This window comes from Phascolarctos cinereus, unplaced genomic scaffold (assembly GCF_003287225.1).
Source record: "Phascolarctos cinereus isolate Bilbo 61053 unplaced genomic scaffold, phaCin_HiC Scaffold_8;HRSCAF=390, whole genome shotgun sequence".
Classification (NCBI taxonomy): Eukaryota; Metazoa; Chordata; class Mammalia; order Diprotodontia; family Phascolarctidae; genus Phascolarctos; species Phascolarctos cinereus.
This window is the reverse complement of record NW_027556291.1, coordinates 40,889,620-40,910,878: the sequence shown is the minus strand read 5'-3', so window position 1 is coordinate 40,910,878 and position 21,259 is coordinate 40,889,620. Positions and strand designations below refer to the sequence as shown.

Genomic DNA, 21,259 nt, shown 5'->3' with positions numbered 1-21,259 from the left:
CTGGAGGAAACTGAAGCCAACAGGATTTAAACAACTTGCCCAGGGCCACACAGCTAGGAAGTGTCTGAGGCAGGATTTGAACTCTGGTCTTCCTGACTGCAGGCCCAGCTGCCCTACCCAAGTCTCACTCATCCTTTAAAAACGTTCAGGAAACTTTACCATCCCCTTAAACTATCATCCTACACATCTCTCTCTTTCTCAGCCAAACTCCAGAAAAAGTTGTCCATAATCACTGTTTCTGCTTCCTTTCTTCTCACTCACTCCTCAACCCTTTGCAATTTGGCTCCCAATCTCATTAACTCCTTTCGAATGAAACTGCACTCTCCAAAGTGACTTTTAATGGCCAAACCTAACATTAGCCTTTTCTCAGTCCTCATCCTTCTTGACCTCTCTACAAACATCTGACATCGTTGGTCACCTTCTCCTGGACACTCTTTCCTTTCTGGGTTGTTTTTTTTGTGTGTGTGACTACTCTCTGAGTTCTGCTCCCACTTGTTTGACTAGCCCTTAGTCTCTTCTGCTGTATCTTCATGTTTCCCCACTAGCTGTAGATATCCCCCAAATTGGTCCTAGGCCTTCTTCTCTCTTCCCTCTATACTCTTTCCCTTGTTGATTTCATCAGCTCTCAAGGACTCAAATCATCATCTCTCTGCAGAAGATTCCCAGATCTGCATATTCAGCCCCATCTCTCCCCTGAGCTCCACCTGCTTCACCAACTGCCTACTGGACATTTCCAATTGGATGTCCCATGGGTGTGTCAAACTGAACAAGTTCAGAACAGGACTCATTAGCTTCTCTTCTGAACCTACCCCCTCTTCACAACTTCCCTAGTACCTACCATCTAGGGCACTGGCCACCTTTGTTGAATTGCACTCTGTTGACCACCCTCTCCTGGAAACTCTCCTCTCTGAGTTTTCATGACACTACCTCTCCTACTTTACCCCCTACCTATCTGACTGCTCATCACATATATCATACCCTCGATTGTTGGCGTTCCCCCAACGTTGAGTCCTAGGCCTTCTCCTCTCCCTCAATACTTTATCTCTTGGTAACCTCATCCTCTCCCAGGGATTTAACCATCATCTCTGTGCAGACGACTCACAGAGCTACATCTCTAGCTCTAGTCTCTTCATGTCACCAGCTGACTATTGGACATTTTCAACTGGCTATCTGGGGGACATCTCAAACTCACTGTGTTGGAAACATAACTTGTTATCTTTTCCCCTCCAGGGGTGGGGAACTTGTGGCCTCGAGGCCATATGGGGTCCTCTAGGTCATCAAGCGTGGCCTTCTGACTGAGTCCAAGTTTTACAGAACAAATCCTTTTATTAAGGGAATTTGTTCTGTGAAGTTTGGATTCAGTCAAAGGGCGGCACTTGAAGACCTAGAGGGCCCCATGTGGCCTTGAGCTGAAGGTTCCCCACCCCTGCAAAACACTTCCCTCTTCCAAATTTCCCTCTTTCTGTGGAGGGTCTCCCAACCTTCTTACTCTCCCATATCCATAACCTTGGCATTTTGCTGGTCTCTGCAGTCTCTGTAACTCCACGCTTGCAATTAGTTGTTACATGTTGCTATTTTTTCCTTCCTGACAGACATTTTTCACTTCTAAGCCAGAAGTCTCTCCACACATGCGCACAGCTTCCACCTTACTTCAGGCTCTCTTCACCTGCCTCCTACAGCGGAGGTGTCAAACACCCACAGAGGGCCTCATGGGCCAGCAGATTCAAATGTCATTGGGAAACAGCCAAAAAAATAAACACAAATGCAATAAAACACAGAGAACATTATATTTTAGGATTGTCCACATTCAGCCGCAGGGATCCTTAGGTATGGATCAGCGGCCCTGTTTCTATTTGAACTTGATCCCACTGGCCCAGACTGTCATAACAGGCTCCTGATTGGTGTCCCTGCCCCAAGTCTCTCCCTGCTCCAAGTCCATCCCTCACAAGGCTAAGAAAAGAATGTGCCTTGAGCGGAAATCTGACCCCATCACTCTCCTACTAAGTCAACTGCAGTAGCTTCCTATTGTCCCTGGGATACAATAGATCTCTCTACACAACCTATGTACCTAGCCTCATTGGACAGTCCTTTCTCCCTGCACCGGAGTCAACAATCATTTATCAAGCACCTACTATGTGCCAGGTTCTGGGAATATAAATACAGGCATAAATAACCACTTGTCGGCTTACAAGCTGGGATCCTACCAGATTGGCCTTCTCCTTGTTCCTCACCCGTGACACTCCCTCTTGGGTCTCCACAGCTTTGCACTGGCCATCCCCCATGCTTGGAATATCTTCCCTCCTCACCTCCACACCAGAGCCTCTGTCTTCCTTCAAGACACAGTTCAACGGCTGAAGCTTCTCCTGATCCTCTCAACTGCTAGAACCCTCCCTCCCAAACTACATTGTATTTTCCTTCTTTATATATGTACATATTAACTTTGTATTTGTATTTATGCTATGTATGTTTTTATATGTATATTCTTGGAACTCCAGTTCCAAGTATAGCTACGTGGCACTGAAGTAGATAGAATGCTGGGTCTAGAGTTAGGAAGACTCATCTCCCTGAGTTCAAATCTGGCCTCAGACACTTACTTACTAGGTGGGCGACCAGGCAAGTCACTTCACCCTGTTTGCCTCAGTTTCCTTATCTGTAAAATGAGTTGGAGAAGGAAATGGCAAACCACTCCAGTATCTCTGCCAAGAAAGACCCAATGGAGTCTTGAAGAGTCAGACACAATTTAAATGACTGGACAACACTTGGAACTCCCCATTTGGAAACTAAGCTCCCAGTAAGTAGGATTATTTAATTCTTTGTATTTCTGTCCCCAGCACCTGGCACACAGTAGGAGATTAATAGAGCCATTTTGATTAATTAATGATTCTAGGAGCCTTGTGAAACTTGGCCAAGTTCCTTCCATTCTCTGGGCTTCAGTTTCCCCCTCCTTTACAATGAGGGGTTAGATTAGGGGATGTAGAGCTCTAAGGACACTTAGATGAGCAAACTGAGGCCCTGAGAAATTAAGTGACTGGCTCAAGAACACACACAGCATCAGAACTAGGGTCAAAAGGGACCTCAGAGGCTATCTAATCCAATTCCCTCTGTTTTCTTCTATAAAAAATGAGCTTAAGTGACCTGCTGAGTAAGGGTCATACAGAGAGGAAGTGGCAGAGCCAGGATTTGACCCCGAGTCATCCAGCTCCCAAACCAGCTTCTTCAAGGTTCCAGAAGCTAACAGGCCACATATTATTCTCACTTGTATCAGCCACAGCATATCAAACAGTGCTGGGGAAAAACATATTGACATGTGCATATCAAAAGTCTTCCAAATTACAGCTGGCCCCAGCCTGTCCTACATTGCCCAAATCAATTTTCTTGACTGTCAGTGGCCCCCTTTTAACTGTCATCAACTTAATTTGCAATTGTGTGAGGGCTGGGAATAAATCACCTGCAGAGCCATTTACCATCTCCCAAATGAGTTACTCCTCCCACCTAGGGGGCTCCAGGATTCTGGGTTGAATTGCATGACTATTCATTAAGGAAATGAATTTGCAAAAGATTTACCAAAACAGACAAGAAATCCCATTTCCCACCCCCACTCTCCCAGACTAGTAGGACTATCCCATTCCCCCAAAGCAGTGATTAAATTTGAATCTTGGTATAGCCCAAGTCCAGCTCTTATCCTTTGCATAGGAATCCCTACTGTGACATTCCCAACCAGGGAAGCTTAGAGAGCCTCCACTCTTAAGACCTCCATTTTTGCAGAACTAACTCCTAAGACAGTTAGTGGCAGGGCAGGAATTTCTCCTTGGAAGCCCTAATTTGCCTCCTTGAATCTGAGACTCATAGGTTTTAGAGTTTGAAAATACCTTAAAGAATATCTACTGCCAACTCCCTCATTTTACAAGGTAAGACACTGAAGCCCACTGGAGTGAGGTGACTTTTCCAAAATCACACAGGTAGTAGTAGATAGCAAAGGTGGGATTCAAATCTAGGACTTCTGACTCCAAAAAGCCAGTGGGTTTTTTTTTTTCCATCGGACCCTAGAGGTCAAAACCTTCTTCTCTGCAAGTCAGGATTAGAAGATTTAGAGCTGGAAGGGACCTTAGAGAACATGTAATCTCCAATTCCCTCCTTTTACAGATGGGGAAACTGAGGCCCAGAGAGGGCAGTTGATCTTCCCAAAGTCACATAGGTCACACTGGTCCTTAAACTCCAAAGCCAGCACACTATATCACACTGCTTCCTGGTACTAGGTAAAGAAGATACGATAGATGTCTTCAAGTATTTGAAAAGGCAAATGACTAATATGGAACTATGTTTTGCATGGTTGCTCATGTGTAACCTATATCAAATTGCTTACTGTCTCAGGGAGGGGAGGGCGGGAGGGAAGGAGGGAGAGAATTTGGAACTCAGAATTTAAAAAAAAACCCAAATGTTAAAAATTGTTGTGGCATGTAATTGAGAAAAAAAAAATTAAAAATAAGGGATTTGAAGAGGAATCAAAATTATTCTGCTGGGCCGTAGAAGGCAGGCCTAAGTACAAAGGGAAGAGTTTTGGATTTGAAATCAGAGGACCTGAATTTGAATCCCAGCTCTGCTGTTTATAACCATGTGACCTTGGGCAAGTCATTCAACTGCTCTGGGCCTCAGTTTCCCCTCTCTGTAAAAACAGAGAGATTGTACTAGCTGATCTCCTTAAGCTCAAAAGCTATAATTTTAGTCTCAATCTATTCTTCTCTTATAATGTTTGTATCCTAATTTGTTATAAAACATTTCTACTGTAGTAAAAGGCATAGAATTTTAAATTCCTGAAATCCAAATAAAATTTCAATTTAACAAACATTAATTAAGCACCTACTATATGCCCCTTGCTTGACCTGCCTGCCTGGGATCCAAAGGTGAATTGAGCACTGTTCCTGCCCACAGGGTACTTCTAGTCTAGTGGGGGAGATTAGATCTGAACATGTTAGGACAAGTACTAACAAAAACCTACAGGAGTTCTAAGAAAAAGAGACCACATTGGGTGGGGAAAATAGTAAAAAAAAATATTTTTTAAAAACTTCGTTTAAATAAGACTTTAAGACTGACAAAGATGGGAATTCATTTCAAGAGCCTAGTGAAGTGGTAACTATTGCCAAGTATTGCCAGCTCCATTTTACAGATGAGGAAACTGAGGCCCTCTGTCTCACTTCCCTCCACTGAATTTTTACCCAGGCTTTCAAGACCAGTTTAAATACTACTTCCTTCATGAAGCCTTCCTGAATCTCCCCAGCTGGTGAGGGCCCTGCTCCCTCAGACCTCCCATAACACTTAGTGAGACTTTTTCCACTGACAAATCTGTTTTAGGATCATAGATTTAGAGTTGGAAAGGATCTAGTCCAACCCTTTCATTTTACAGATGAAGAAACTGAGGCCCAGGAGTGGGGAGGTAACTGACCCAAGGTCATACAGTAAGTGGCAAAGCCAGGATCTGAAGCCACATAGACTGCACCTCTAAATCTTGGCAGGTTGTACCCAAAACTGTCTCCTTTTGCAAACAGGAGTGGAAATTTATTAAGCATAAAGAATGAAAGCACTCTGAATTAGTCATCTTGGGAAAACTTTAGCTCAGAGAGAAGCATGTAAATCATTGTTCTTATTTTGATGAATTTGGTCGATCAGGGGACTGTTTAGCATTAGCAACTTAGCTTTAACAGCTTCGGATAGAAAGTCTCACACACAAAACACAGTCAGGCAGAGAAGACATCTATATGGAGGGAGATGAACATGGTTTAGATTCAGGAGAGGGAGAAGATGTGCACCCACAGAGACTGTACATGGGGACAAATGAGGAGTCCAGAAAAGGCCAGACAGAGCCATCCTCATGTCTTTCTTACCTGCTGTGTTGGAGTTCCTAGCTAGGAGGAAAAACAGGAGAGTTGGCCCCATTGGGGGGGAGAGGAGGAAGAAGAAGGGAGAAAAAAAGGAAAGGGGAAGAGAGGGAGGGAGACAAATGCAGAGGGGAGAAAGGAGGGAGGGAGGGAGAGAAGGAGGGAGAGAGAGAGAAGGAGAAAGAGAGGGAGAGGAGGACAGGAGAGAGAGAGAGAGATGAAGGGAAGGAAGGAGAGAGGAGAGAGAGGGAGAGAGGGGAGGGACAGAAGGAGAGGGTGGAAGGAGGAGACAGAGAAAAGGTGGGGGCAGCAAATAGCAAATGTCTTCTGAGCTCACCTCCAAGTCAGAGAGAGGAAAACAACAGTAATCTTTCCTCCCAAAACAAGAAGCAGCAGCAAGAGAGAAAAATAGAGAAGGAAAAAACCCCATCCCTACTCCTCAGTAAACGTGCTGTGTTGTGTCTTCTGTTGTTGTTGTTCAAATTGCAGGATGCATGGCTCTCTTTGTCACTCTTTACTTAGCCATGGTAGGGATGTTCATGACTCCTCTTTGTCTTAGCCTATCTCCTTCTATTTCAGCGTCTGGCCTTGCAAGCATTCAGTTCTTCTCTACTAAGCCAAGTTAGAAAGCTGCACAAAAAAGCATTTTTTAGAGCTCTTGGGTATCTTCTTCAAAAACCAGATTAAGTGGGGGAAAGGGAAAGGGGAGGGCATAGAGTGGCAAGGATAGGAACACCTGTGGAGACCCTGTTTGGATGTTTTCCTGCCAAGTTTTGGTCTAGGAATTCGAGCCTGGCCTTGTGTGGTTTTGCTGGACCTGGTTTCTTTCATTCTGGGGTTCCTGGATAGCCAATTCATGCACTAATGTTTTCATACTTCCCAAGGGGCTGATGGTCAATGTGGTGGTGGGGGAGGCCAGGGAAAATAGAAAAATCTTACCAGCTCTTCCTTGGTGGCTTTTCTAATTTTGCCCACTGTTCCAAAATAGTCACAGACTCAGTAGTCCCAGAACCATGACCATGACTTCAGTATGTCTTTCATGAAGCCCACCATAACACTTGATTAGTACCTATCTTTCTTATGCAACGCAGGCAAATGGGAGGAGTACTAGACATAGATAGAGGTGGAAGACCTGAATTTATAATCATATCTGGCTCTGTGTGACCTTGGGCAAGTCATTTCTCTCCTCTCTAAAATGAGGAGATTGGACTACATGGTGCCCGAAAGCTCTGCCAACTCTGGGATCCACGAGCCTATGAGAAGGCCATCCATCCATGAAGGCTTATACACTTGTATGTTATTTTGAGTGCTTTGCACACACTAGGCACTTAGCAAATGCTTATTGTGTTGACCTGAATTGAGATTTTATTACTGACATGAATAAGATCTCACTTTAATGCAATCCCATCACCCTTTTGCCAATGTATCATTCCCTACCTCCCTACCATATGGTGATTACAGACACACACCTAACTTATGCTTGGGTTGGTCTTTATGATTCTGTCTACATAGTGCCAGATACTTGGATAGAAAGTGAAAAGCACAGTTCATTGTACAGACATTTTTACACATTTACATGTAGTCCTGGATGCCTGAGAGCTTGCAATGAGGTCTGCCTTTACTGCTGGGTAAGAGTTATACATTTGAAATTTAATTTTTAAAGTTCTCCCAAAACTCATCTTCTTGCAAGGTCCCATTAACCCTGAAACTCATACCTCTTCAGTACTCCCTGCTCCTGGGCCCCTTTCTTCCCTCTAATTGGAGAGAGTGGCCATTGGAGAGCTCCTCTTAGACCCTCTACTTAAGGAAGGGGCCCAGGGCAGCCAGCTCACTATTTCTTACCCAGCTACAAGACTTCATCATGCTCTAGAGTCTGGTACCCTCTCGCCTGAACCGCCTCCATTTTTAGCTTCTTTTTCTGACTTGTTAGAATATGAGTTCCTTGAGGGTAGGGACTCTCTTTTGCCTTTCTTGGCATCCCTAACACTTAGCTCAGTGCCTTACACATAGTACGCATTTATTGACATTGACAGACTAATTCTTTTAAGTTATTCAAAATACACTGTCAGATACCCATAAACTTTTTGACTGGTTGTAGTGCAAAGAAGCAAAGAAAGCTTGAATAAAGTAAGCTGAATATAGGTGGTGCTGCAATGGGTGGAGTGCGGGGCCTGGAGTCAGGAAGACCTGAGTTCAAATCCAGCCTCAGACACTTAACTAGCTGTGTGACCCTGGACAAGTCACGTAATTGTTTGCCTCAGTTTCCTCATCTGTCAAATGACCTGGAGGAGGAAATGGCAAATCACTCCAATATCTTTGCCAAGAAAACCCCAAATGGGGTCACGAAGAGTCGGACACGACTGAAAAACAACTGAACAAACAAGCAAAGGACATCAATTGAAGGAACTGGGAATGTTGGGCCTGGAAAAGAGCAGACTGGGATTTGGTGGGGGAATCCAGAGGAGGACACAATAGCTTTCATGTGTCTGAAAGGCTCTGTTCAGTAGAAAAGGGGTTTCCTATTTGGCCCTGAGTTGAGGTGGGGGTGGGGCAGAACCAGGAGCAATGAGCGAGGGTTGGAAAGAGACATATTTGCACTTGATGTCAGGAAAACCTTTCTGACAACCAGACCTATCCTGAAGTGGACTAGGCAGCTTTGGGAGTCGGAGGGTTCTCTCTTATGGGAGGTTTTTGGGCTGAGGCTAGATGACCACCTGTTGGGAATGTTGTAGTGAGGATCCTTTGTCAGGGATGGCCCTTCCAACCCTGAAATTCTCTGATGCTGTAAAATTCTAGCATAACCTTGTCGGCTATGAGTTCCAGACATTAGAATTGCCAATGTGTCAAGGACCTGTGATTTCCAGGTGTGGGAACTCCCTCCATCGAGGCAAATTGCAACCTGTCAGTAACTTATATTCAGATTTGCTGAAAACTCAAGGTGGCTGTAGAATAGCATTATCTAATTTTCTTGTTACATCCATTCCAAAGAGCCTGCAGAGTAATAAGAATATACAAAAGCACTTTTGTTTCATAAGATCCATATAAGCTATTGTAGTGGGTACTGTCATTTTGTATTACAAATTGTAAATAACAAAGGCACTATGTTTTCTCTATGAGACATTACAATAAGAGTACTGACTGGGAGTTAGGAGACCTGACTTCTAGTCTCAGTTCTGCCACTAGCTGTGTGATCTTAGGCAAAGTTACAACCTCTCTGAATCTCAGTGGCCAAGGGTCTCTGGACACTCTAAGATAGCAGTTTTCAAACCTTTTGGTCTCAGCATACCTTTACACTCTTAAAAGAGTATTAAGCAGGGCAGCTAGATGCTGCTGTGGATAGAGCACCAGCCCTGGAGTCAGGAGGACCTGAGTTCAAATGTGACCTCACACACTTGACACTTACTAGCTGTGTGACCCTGGGCAAGTCACTTAACCACATTGCCTAGCCCCTCCCCCCCAAAAAAGTATTAAGGACTGCCCCCCCAAAGCTTTTGTTTATGTAGATCATAGTGATACTTATCACATCAGAAATGAAAATATCTTAGTATAATTAAGAGAGGCTTCTAGGTGGCACAGTGAATCAGAAAGAATTGAGTTTAAATCCAACCTCAGACACTAGCTGTGTGACTCTGGGCAAGTCGTTTAACCTTTCTTGGCCTCAGTTTCCTCACTTGTAAAATGGTGATCATAATAGCACCTCTCTCTGTTGGAAGCATCAAGTAAGATAATATTTATAAAGAACTTAACAAAGTGCTTGGCACGTAGTAGGTATTTAATAAATGATTGCTTCCTTCCTTATTACAAAAAAAATTTTGACTTTGCAGATGTCCTGAAATGGTCTCAGGACCCCTGTACTTTGAGCACCACTACTCTAAGGTATGTGGAGCAATCACTTCCTCTGGGAGCTAAGCATCATGGGAAAAAAGGACAAATGAAGCTCCATAGGAACTTAAAGGTATGGCAAGGGACCTGAATGTCTATTTTTATTCATTTTCTAAGTGAGGCAATTGGGGTTAAGTGACTTGCCCAGGGTCACACAGCTAGTAAGTTTCAAGTGTCTGAGGCTGGATCTGAACTCATATCCTCTTAACTCCAAGGCTGGAGCTCTATCTACTGTGCCACCTAGCTGCCCCTGAATGTTTATTTTTACAAATAAAGTAAGAGGTAGGACTTCTTCTACCTCTAACATTGTTAAAATTCAAAATAATAACAAGCATCTTGTTTGCCTCCTTGTCTCCTTTTGATCTCTCCTTTTTTTCTGTGTATTAAAAATTGTCATTTCTATTATTCAGTGACTAGGTGATTGTATCACTATTTGTTGTTGCTGTTGAGTCATTTTCAGTGGTGTTTGACTCTCTGTGACCCCTTTTAGGGTTTTCTTGGTAAAGACCCTGGAATGGTTTGCCATTTCCTTTTCCAGCTCATTTGACAGATGAGGAAACTGAGGCAAACAGGGTGAAGTGACTTGCCCAGGGTCATGCAACTAAACTAGTAGGTGTCTGAGGCTGAATTTGAACTCAGGTGTTCTTGACTCCAGGCCCTGCGCTCCATCCACTGCAGCACCACCTAGCTGTCCCAGTTGTCACTTCTCTGCTCAAAAACCTACAGTTGCTCCTTATTGCCTTCAGTTGTTACACAGGGCAGCCTCAGTTTCCTCCTCTGTAATATGAGGGAGTTGGATTTGGTGGCCTCAGAAGTTCCTTCTAGCCGCATATCATAGATTTTCTTTTGCCTTGTGGTTCCAGGTACATACTCTGAGCTCTGTAAATCTTTGCTCGTTCTGTTTCCTGTGGCTTGACAAAATGGCTGCTCAATGAACCCTACCATCATCAGGACTTATGGAAGGAGTCTAATGAGACAGAAGGCCTGGCTTGATGATCTTGAGAAGGGGAAAGGAACACTCAAGGAGGTAGTGGGGAGGAGGAGGGAAAGGAAGTATAGGCAAAATTATCTCACATAAACAGGGTGCAAAAGTGGAAGTCTATATAAATAAATGGGGTGGAGGAGAGGCTGACACCTGAACCTCACTCTCATCTGAACTGGTCCAAGGAGGGAGATACACACACACACACACACACACACACACACACACACACACACACAGAGTTGGGTATAAAAATATATCTCATTCAACAGGGAAATAGGAGGGAAATGGGAAAAGGGGGAAGGAGGAATTAGTGGGAGGGTAGATAAGGTACAGATTAGTCCTAAACAAAACAAACTCTAAAGATGTACATAAATATTTATAGCTCTTTTTGAGGTGATGAAGAATGGGAGTCTGAGGGGGTGCCCATAAATTGGGGAATGGCTGAACAAGTTATGGTATAGAAATATGACACAATATTATCAGGCTGTAAGAAATAATGAAGGTGATAGTTTCAGAGAAACCTGGGAAGGCTTAGATGAGGTGATGCTAAATGAATAGAACCAGAAGAACAATTTATATAGTAAAGACAAACGATCTTGAAAGAATTAGGAACTCTTCTTAATATAATGACCCACCACTATTCCAGAGGACTGACTATGAAACATGCTACCCACTTCCTTATAGAGAGGTGAAGCTCTCCCAGTAGAGGAAACAAAGACTTTTTTTGGACATGGCCAACATGGAAATTTGTTTTGCTTGACTATACATGTCTGTAACAGGGCTTTGGTTTTTTCTTTCATTATGATGGGAGGGGGGCAGGGCTGGAGTAGAAGGGAGAGAAGGCAGATATTTGCTAATTGAAAAAAAATGAAATGTAATGTTGAAAAATGTCTGCATAACCTTTTCCTCTGCCATATTTAATTCCTATTCATCCTTTAAAGTCCAGCTGACATGCTACCTTCTCTAAGAAGCTTTTTCTGGTCTCCCTAGCGGGTAATAAATACCCTTTTACCCTCTCTCATCTCACATAACACTTTATTCAAATATTTTGCTTTTACCATCTATGGCAATCAGCTATATGGATGTTCTCTGTCTCTCTGTCTCTCACTCTCTCTCTTTTTCTCCCTCCCCCAACCAACCCCATTAGACTTTGGGTTTAAGGGACCCAGTCTTAAATTTGCTATCTCCCTCTGCACCAAGGGTTCTTAATCTGGGGTCACTGAACTCTTTAAAGAAATATATTTTGATAACTGTATTTCAATATAATTGGTTTCTTTTGTAATCCTCTTTATTTATTTTTATACTTTAAAAATTATGCTGAGAGAGGGTCCATAGGTTTCACCAGACAGCCCCAAGGGTCCAGGACAAAAAAAAAGAGGAAATAAAAAGGTTAAGGGGCCCTGCTCTGACTTAAGCACAGGGCTCTGATTCCTGTGGGTACTTAATAAATGGTAATATGAATGGATAATGAGCATCCACATGTGATTGGATTGTCACTCTACTGAATTGATCAGAAATGGAAAATAGTTTTAAGTATAGAGAAATAGTCTGAAAATGATAAAGCTGCTGAGATCTTTCCAGAATGTATCAGGGAGGAGTCACTTCTCTCTTCTGAAATGCTAAGTTTTGATGCCACCTACTGAGAAAAAGAGGTAGCATTCCTTTCATTCTGCAGATTCAAGGCTGGCTGGATCTGTTTTTTTCCCCCTACAGTATTCACAGTTGAGAGAGGAAAAAGGGAAAAATTCATGTCATTGCCTGTTTCTCCTAAATAGCTAGGCTGGCCCATTCAGACAGGCTAAGTTCATCTTTCCCTCCTAAATGGTAAACACTCTGCAAAACTTGTTCTCTGGCCTTTGCTAGGCAAAACTGGTGCCAAGATAGAATAAAAAGGTTTAAAGTAGTCCTGGTTTACTTTTGGATCCCTTTCACCTTTCCCTCTTCCTCTCCCTGGTTCTTTTGCCCCCTCCCTGGCCAGACAGTATCCCATTCCTCTAGGTCCCATCTCTTTCAGCCAGAATCATTGAATGCATAGAATATTAAATCCGGCAGAGACTTTGGAACATGTGATTTTTTTTTCAGAATTTGATTTATGCCTTTTCTTTTTGCTATTCCAATCCTTTCCCCAACCCCCTTAATTCTAATACCTCCCCTCTGTAGCTTATTTCCAATTTATCCTGCCTATGGCTTTTTTGGACAAAGCTGTTTACATGTTATCTCTCCCATTAGACTGAGCTCCTTGAGTGCTCAGACTGTCTTTTGTCTTCCTTTGTATCCTAATTGCTTAGCATAGTGCCTGGCATATAGTAGGTACCTAATAAATATTTGCTAACTGACTGACCTGTCCCTTTCCTTCTGGACTTCTCCCCAGGTAAGCCTTCACTTGTGACAAAGAAAAGCAATTAAAACCAAGGACAAAGCAATAGCAGACAATGTACTCAACATCTGTAGTCTTCCTTCTCCCCCTTTACTGGCCATATTGTGTGTCCCATTCCCATAGGTCTCTTCTGTTTCAACCAGTCACAGAATATTAAATCTGTAAAGGGACCTTGGAATATAAACTGTGTTTCAATTTTGGTTATTTTTATATGGATGGATTAAAAGTTTGATGCTTCCGGGTTATATCCCTCCTTCTCATCTTCCTCCTAGCCTTCTCTTGTGACCAAAAAACCCCAAACCAATGAATGATACAGCAATTAGAACAGATACTGCATGCAGCTTTCTGCAACACATTTCTCCTCTCCAATGTTCCAGAAAAAGGAGAGAGGTGCATTTTTTTCATCTCTTCTTCGGGTCCAAGACTAGTCATTATAATCACATGACTGGAATATAGGATATAAGGAAGTTAGAGCTAAGCGGCCCCTTAGAGGTCATCCAGTCTACTTCCCTCACCCCCAAATTTTACAGATAGGGAAACTAGTCCCAACTCATCAAAACTAGACCTTCCTTCCACCAAGAACAGGAGGATACACATTTGGCTCCTGGAAAAAGGTAATCCGTCCCTCTCCCTGCTCCCTGGGGAATCTAAAAAGATAACTCAATCAGCTGACAATGTCATCTTTCTCTATCCCATGAGACCTGAGGAAGATCTAACTGTCCCTTGTCTCATCTACAGATATGGGGTTTTGACTGGTCACATATATCCCTTGGGTCTACTGAACTTGGGAGGAGGGGATTGCCTCGGAAATCTTCCCAGAGAAGATAGATAGTCCTTGAGCTCATGCCAGGGACATGAAAATTCTGGATGGATGCCATTCTCTCTTCCCCCCAGCCCCCTAACATTCAGAAATGTTCTCTCAGTAGCACTTAGGAGAAGGCTGCTGCAATAGAGATAGAAACACCCTGGCCTCCTAGGCCACTCCAATCCATTCGACCCCCAGCTGTGAGATCAATTTTCCTAATGCTCAGCTCTGATTACTCCCTCACTCAAAACCCTTCCTTTAAGTTAACTCATTGTCTCCCCCTGCAAGGACAAAGTGGTTTTTTTCCCTTTCGAGAGCCATCTGAAGGCAGTAGAATGTCTGCTTTAAAGCAAGAAAATAAAGAAGTAGGGTTGGGGTTTTTTTTATAGGGAAGCAGAGGATTATTTTTTTCCCCTCAAAATTTGATGGGCCAATTGCATGCCATCTTGGGGAGGGGAGAGGGGAGAGGGGGGAAAAATTTGGAACTCAAAATCTTATAAAAGTGAATGTTGAAACCTAAAAATAAATAAAAGAAAGAAAGAAAGAAAAAGAAAAAAAAATTGGTGGGCCAGGAAAAATCCAGAGTATGTGGCAATATGGTAAGGGAGTTCCCCCCCCCCCAACTTTCTGCCGTTTTTTTGTTTTTTGGTGTTTTATCTTGCTTTTCCTTCTCTCTACAACCAGAGATTGGGGAAAGGTGACCAGTTCCTTACTGATTAGCCGATGTAACAGTTTTCTTCTCCCTAATCCCCCCCACTCCAAATCCTTCAGGGAGGAGCAGCCAGGACACACAAAATCTTCCAAGATGAGAGACCATTTTATAGGATTTTGAGGTAGAGGAAACTTAGACATCATTAGTTTAAACTTCTCATTTTACAGAGGAAAAAAACTGAAGTAATAATAAGAGCTAACATTTACATAGCATTTGGATGTCTGAAAAACACATGGCAGATAAGTTATCTCATTGAATCCTCACAGTAGCCCTGTGGGGTGGGTGCTTTTATTACCTCCATTTTATACAGAAGGCCACTGAGGCTGGGAGATGTTAAGTCACTGACCAAGAACCATAGTATATGTCTAGTATATGTCTAAGACAGAATTTGAAGTCAGGTCTTCCTGGCTCCAAGTCCTGAAACCTAGTGGGTGTCTTGGCAAGTATCAGAGCCAGGATTCCTCCTCAAGTCCTCTGAGTTCATATGCAGTCATCTTTCACCTACATTATACTGCCTACTAATTATTAAGTAAAGATCATCTTGCTCCCCCCCTCCCAAAATCATTGAACAAAACTAAAAGCCATTCTTCAAGTTTCTATAATGTTTTAAGGTTTACAAATGAATGAATGAAAAAAAGAACTTTATTAAGTGCTTATTATATACCAGAGATTGAAGAAATAAATTTGCCCTACAGGACCTTATATTCTAACAGGGAAGGGAGTTTTGGTTTGGGCAGTTGCAAGGCTGGTGAATGGAGCTATAGGGTAATGCTGGTAGTTGGTTACAAGCCTCAGAGCAGAGGTAGAAGGGAGGCCTCTGCAATGTCCTTGGAAGAAAGGCAGGTGACAACGTGGGATGTGAAGCTTGGTCTAGAGTCAATTTTACATTCTCTCCCTCCACTCTTCCATTTACCAATCAGGACAGCTCAGGCCCAGGATGGTATTCCAGAACTAACTCTCTTAGGGTACGCTGGGTTAGGGTGGGTGGGGTATGGTTTCTTTCCTCATAACTATCTGCCAAAGGTAGGTGTTCAATCCTTTTCAGTGGTGTCCTACTCCTTATGATCCCATTTTTAAGATTTTCTTGGCAAAGAGACTGAGTGGCTTGCCATTTCCTTCTCTAGCTCATTTGACAGATGAGGAAACTGAGGCAAACAGAGTGGAGTGACTTGCCCAGGGTCACACAGTTAGTACGTGTCTGAGGCTAGATTTGAACTTAGGAAGATAAGTCTTCCTGACTCCAGGCCCAGTACTCGATCCACTGAAGTGCCACATAGAAGCCCAAAGATAGGGAGTGCAGGTATACTTATTTAGTGGGTGAGAACCCATTCAAGATAACTGTTTATGCTGAAAAATGGGAAATGGATAGAATGCAAGCTTCTGAACAAACAAAGGCTTACCCTCCCAGCTTATCTAATTGATCTGAGAGCATCTCTGATTAACCACTTCTTTATATATAGCTCTAGGATTCTTGTCTTCTCAACTAGATTGTAAGCCCTCAAAGTCAGGGAGCAAGCTAATACCTTCTTTTGTTTCCCCTACAAGGCTTAGCTGAGGAACAGAGATGAGGAGATGCATCATATACCTTGACTTGACTAAATTTAAAATCCTTTTTTATATAAGCTCTGAGAAATGATTGTTTCATAACTTCAGACATCTTTTCAGATTTGGGCCTGTATCTGTGAGGGGTCCTAAGTAAACAGACCTCTTATCAGCAAATCTCAACCCTGGACCAGAGGACATAGAGCTGACAAGGACTTCAATCTCTAGCCAGTCCAATATCTTTAATTTCTGGAAAACTTGAGGCCCAAAAGATGGGAAGAGATTTGCCTAAAGTCATTGAGCCAGGCCTCAAAGTCTGGGCCTCTGCTGCCAAAGTTGGTGCCTTCCACTCTTGCTTCTAGACAAACATACTGTTCATTTTGGAGAATCCTCTGAAATGAGCTTTTTCCATCTGAGTTCTTAGCTTCCTAGGGTAATCTCATTTTTCAGGCAGACTTTTATTTTTTTCCTTTGGATTACTGTGAACACAAAGCTTCCTTTAGCCATTGACTCATTTCCTCTTTCTTTTTACAAGACTCTCGGTTTATGTTCAATTGTTCCTGTTCACATTTTCTAAATGTCCTTGTTTATGCTGTGTCTTTTTTTAGCCACAGAGAGACAACATGTGTCACTTAAGACTTAACATGGCCTCCTTGCCGAAATCCTTTTGTCATTTTAAAGGCATTATCATGACACTGCAAACCACAGTCCTACTTTCAAATATTTTTTAGGGAAAAGGGCACTGAGAATAGAATCAGAAGCGTGGGGTCTTCATCCTGACACCATGTGGGTCCCAGTCCCGGCTCTGATGTTTACCAGGCTACTGAGCCTCAGTCTTCTCTAGACACTGAATGGGGAAAATTCTTGATGATCTTTTCCCTTTTGTCTCCTTTCTGAATACAGGTTGGAGACCAAAGACACAAGAATAGATTCTTCTAGCTTGATATGTGGCAACAGCAAAGCTCGATGGTCGAATATCTCTCAGTTCAATGGCCAAGCATGTGTCACTCCCTTGCCCTTCTGCTCCCAATGAAGCCATTCAAGGAGCCTGCTGGTAAGAGGGAGACCGCTTATGTTCAAGCTTTTTCCCACCCACCCAGGACCAAGGCTAAATGATTGACCCAGAGTCAGACAGCTAGTGAATGTATGAGCTGGCTTAAAAGATAGAGATCTTATCATAAGATAATAGCTAGAAGATATTTTAGAGGTCACCTAACCCTTATCTTATAGATAAGGGAACTGGGGCTCCAGGAAGGGAAGGGACTTGTCCAAGGTCACACAGACAAATGAGTAGATTTTTTTTTTAGGCAATTAGGGTTAAGTGACTTGCCCAGGGTCACACAGCTAGTAAGTGTCAAGTGTTTGGTCTGAGGCAAGATTTAAACTCAGGTACTGCTGACTTCAGGGCCAATACTCTATCCACTGTACTACCTAGCTGCCCCCTAAATGAGTAGATTTTTAGGGATGGGCATCTCTTATGATTAGAGAGGAGAATGCTCCCTGGGAGTCAGATATTTTGACCTGTTTGTTAAATGTTCACACTTCATTCCCTCTACCACTTTCCCCTCTCCTGTTATTGAGAGGCACTGCACTCAAGTAGAAGAGTGTTGGATTTGGAGTCCAAGGACCTGGATTTGAATGTTACCTGCTAGGTTTGTGAGCTTGGGCAAGTTGCTTAACTTTCCTGGGCCTCAGTTCTCTGATCTGCAAAATGAGCAGGTTGGACTAGATTATAGGATCATAGATATAAGAGCTGGAAGTCACCATCTAATCTAACTCCCTCATTTTTCTTTTTTTTTTTTTGTAAGGCAATTGGGGTTAAGTGACTTGCCCAGGGTCACACAGCTAATAAGTATCAAGTGTTGTCTGGTCTGAAACTGGATTTGAACTCAGGTCCTCCTGATACTAGGGCTAGCTGCCCCTAACTCCCTCATTTTTTAGATGGGGAAACTGAGGCCTAGATAGATGAAGTGACTACCAAGGTCACAGGTGGTGAATATCAGAAGTGGGCCCTCTCCATTCCACAGTCAATGCTTGTTCTGCTACTTGAGCTCCAAGGCCCCTTCTAACACCAAATCTGTGATATTGTGTGTAGAGCCATAGCTAGGAATTTTTATACAAGGTAAATCCCACAAATCATGCCAATGTGCCATGTGAGAGGTGCTCATTCCGTCTTACCATCTGCCATCTGATAACAAATTATTATTTCTAGCTGGAAACCATGCTCTGGTATTTCTGCTGAGAGACTTCAAATACTGTCAGTGCCCCCTAAAATTCTATGCCCTGGGGCAAAGCCCCATTGCTCCACTCTAGTTACAGCTTTGCCTGCCTTTGTGTGTTTTCATAGTGTGTGAATGGAGCCTATGTGAAAGAATAGCTAGAAGACAACCAGGTTATTAATTCCATGAGGCCTGGGTCCATATCTTAGTTAGACTTTGTAGCTCCCTCCAACTCCCATCCCCATGCCTTGCTCAGTGCTCTACACATATACATTGTAGGTGTTTAAAAAGTATGGATTGAAAGAATGAAATCATGAGAAAGAAGAGAGAGAAAAAGGGAGAGGAAGGGACAGAGGCAGAAAGAGAGAGAGACAGAAAGAGATAAGGTTGTGGGGAAAGAAGGGAGAAGTTTCTCAGTGTAAGACTTTTAAGTTTTAGAGAGGTTAGGTTTGTGAGGGAGTGAAAAAAATTCCCTTCCTCCCCCATGCTCTCAACCCCCACAAATACTATGCAATAAGGAAGTTAAAACGCACACACTATTTTCTGCAATTTGTCTCAAACCCACTAGATGCTTTTAAATCCTTTGATTGCTCAATCCCACAGTCACAGCCGCAGATGGGCAAAAGCAAAGAAGAAAGAGTCAGAGAATAGTACTCGGCCTTGGGGAACAAAAGACCAGGGCCCCAAAGGCAGCTGGCCTTTGGTTGATGGAGTACAAATTACTTCAGCAGCCCACAGGGATGACCCAGGGTCAGAAGCCCAACTTTGGCTAACTTTTATATAGACAGATATTCTGGACTTTTCCTGGTCCCAAGTGAATGCATGGACTATAGACTGGGGAGAGGGGGGCAGAAACAGAAGGGGGCTGGTGAGGGAGTGTGCTGCCTGTTCAATAGTTTGCTAGTTCCTTTCATTTCTTTACCCACCAACCAGCCAGTACTAATAATTGACGTTTCCAGAACACTTTAAGGTTTGAGATGAAATTTACATATGTGGAAATTTCCATATGTGCCAGGATACAAACGACCAGAGGTGCCTTAGCACATTTGCAGCTTCATGGGAAGAGTTACATTTCCTTTTCCCTACCCACTCCCCATACATTAGATCATAGATTCCGATCTGAAAAGGACCTTATAGTCCACCTAGATTAACTCCTTCATTTTTTAAAAAACAGATTGAGGAAACTGAGGCCTAGAGAGAGAAAGAGACAGGATCATAAATCTATGGCTGCAAGGGATTTTAGAGGCCATTGAGTGAAACCCCTCAATTTTACAAGTGAGGAAACTGAGGCTTGGGGAGGGGAAATCATTTATCCAAGGTTACATGGGTAGTAGATATCAGAGGCAAGTTTTGGACCCAGATCAGATATTCCAAAGCCTGGAATTCTCTCCACCACATTTCATTTTACAGAGAGAAAAGTGAGGCTCCAGAGGCCGTGATTTGCCCCAAGGGCATACAGGTGGCAAGTGTGCCAGGTGAACCCAGGCCCTCTGACTCCAGAGGGAGGCATGCTCTTCATAGCGTCACATTCTCTTTTGAGTCTCATGTCAGCCTTTAAATAGATACTACAGGGATAATTAGCTCCATTTTTACAGATGAGGAAACCGGGCTCAGAGATTAAGTGATTTGCCCTTCTTTAACATAGCTGAGAAGTGTTGGAGGTGAAAATCAAACCAGTTCTTCCTGATCCCAGCTTCAGCAGACTTTTCACTACACCAGGATTACTACTCAATAATGTGACAACTCTAAGTTTCTTAGTAAGTTACTGTTTACAAAGCACTTTCCTCACAACAGAAAGCCTCAATATTTAATCTTGCTGAGCCTCAGTTTCCTTCTCTGTAAAATTAAAGGGTTGGACTAAATGCCCCTGAGATCTCTTCCAGTTCTAGATCTAAGATCTCATGGGAGTAAAACAAACTAACACATTGGCCAAATCCTGGAGCTGGTTCAGAGCCATTGTTAAATTTTCAGTGCATTTATTTGTATCTCAGAAATTGGCAAACCCCCTACAAATTAGGGCTTGATTTATTGCTTTGTTGATTGTTTAGACTTAAGAAAGTGATGAGGAAATGCTCATAATGCAAATTAAACTTAAAAGTGTCTCAAGGGGATATATATATATATATATATATGTATACACACACACACACACACACACACACACATATATGGGAAAGCTGGTTGTTAAATATTTACCAGCTCACCTCTAGCCAAATCTTACAGTCTATGCCCTATTCCCTACCTTTAGTTATTCTTGGGCTTATAGTCTTTCAGTATTGTTTTCCTTTCCACTATTATGGTCTTGGTATAGATTGGTTTCGGGAGCAGCTAGGTGGCTCTGTAATGAATAGAGTACCAAGAAGATTCATTTTCTCAAGTTCAAATTCAACCTCAGACACTGGGCAAGTCACTTTGCTTTGTTTGCCTCAGTTTCCTCATCTGTAAAATGGGCTGGAGAAGGAAATGGCAAACCACTCCAGTATCTTTGCTAAGAAAACCCCAAATGGGAGTCATGAAGAGTCAGACAGGACTCAACATAAATTGTTTTCTTAGTTCTTTTTTACTCTCCATCAGTTTGGGCTCTAAATATTTCCTAATCAAAGACCTCTCTGAAAAGCCTTCCAGATGTAGGGATGGCACAGCTATTTCCAATGCCTCCTAAGGAAATGGACTGCATTCTGGATTTAAAAGCCCAGCTGTGGTTAGATCAATTTTTCCTTGGTATCCAGGCCTAGAAACCAATCACATACTTGAGAAGGCCAAAGGAAACCGGAACTTCATTTGTACAGTGTCTCTCATAGACCCTCAGGTAAAGTTAACCTTAAACAAAGGAAAGTATTTTTGAAAGGCACTTTTGGGGTTTT

General features: G+C 42.8%; 1 long non-coding RNA gene across 1 annotated transcript in view; it reads left to right on the top strand.

Annotated features, from left to right (window-relative positions):
• Nucleotides 1–13,604: 13,604 nt before the first annotated feature.
• LOC110197734 (uncharacterized) overlaps nucleotides 13,605–21,259 on the top strand; it is a 31,358-nt gene continuing 23,703 nt past the window's right edge. Inside the window, exons 1-2 of the long non-coding RNA XR_002321554.2 lie at nucleotides 13,605–13,731; nucleotides 17,080–17,230. This is a non-coding gene — a long non-coding RNA (uncharacterized LOC110197734). The remainder of the gene's footprint in view (nucleotides 13,732–17,079; nucleotides 17,231–21,259) is intronic.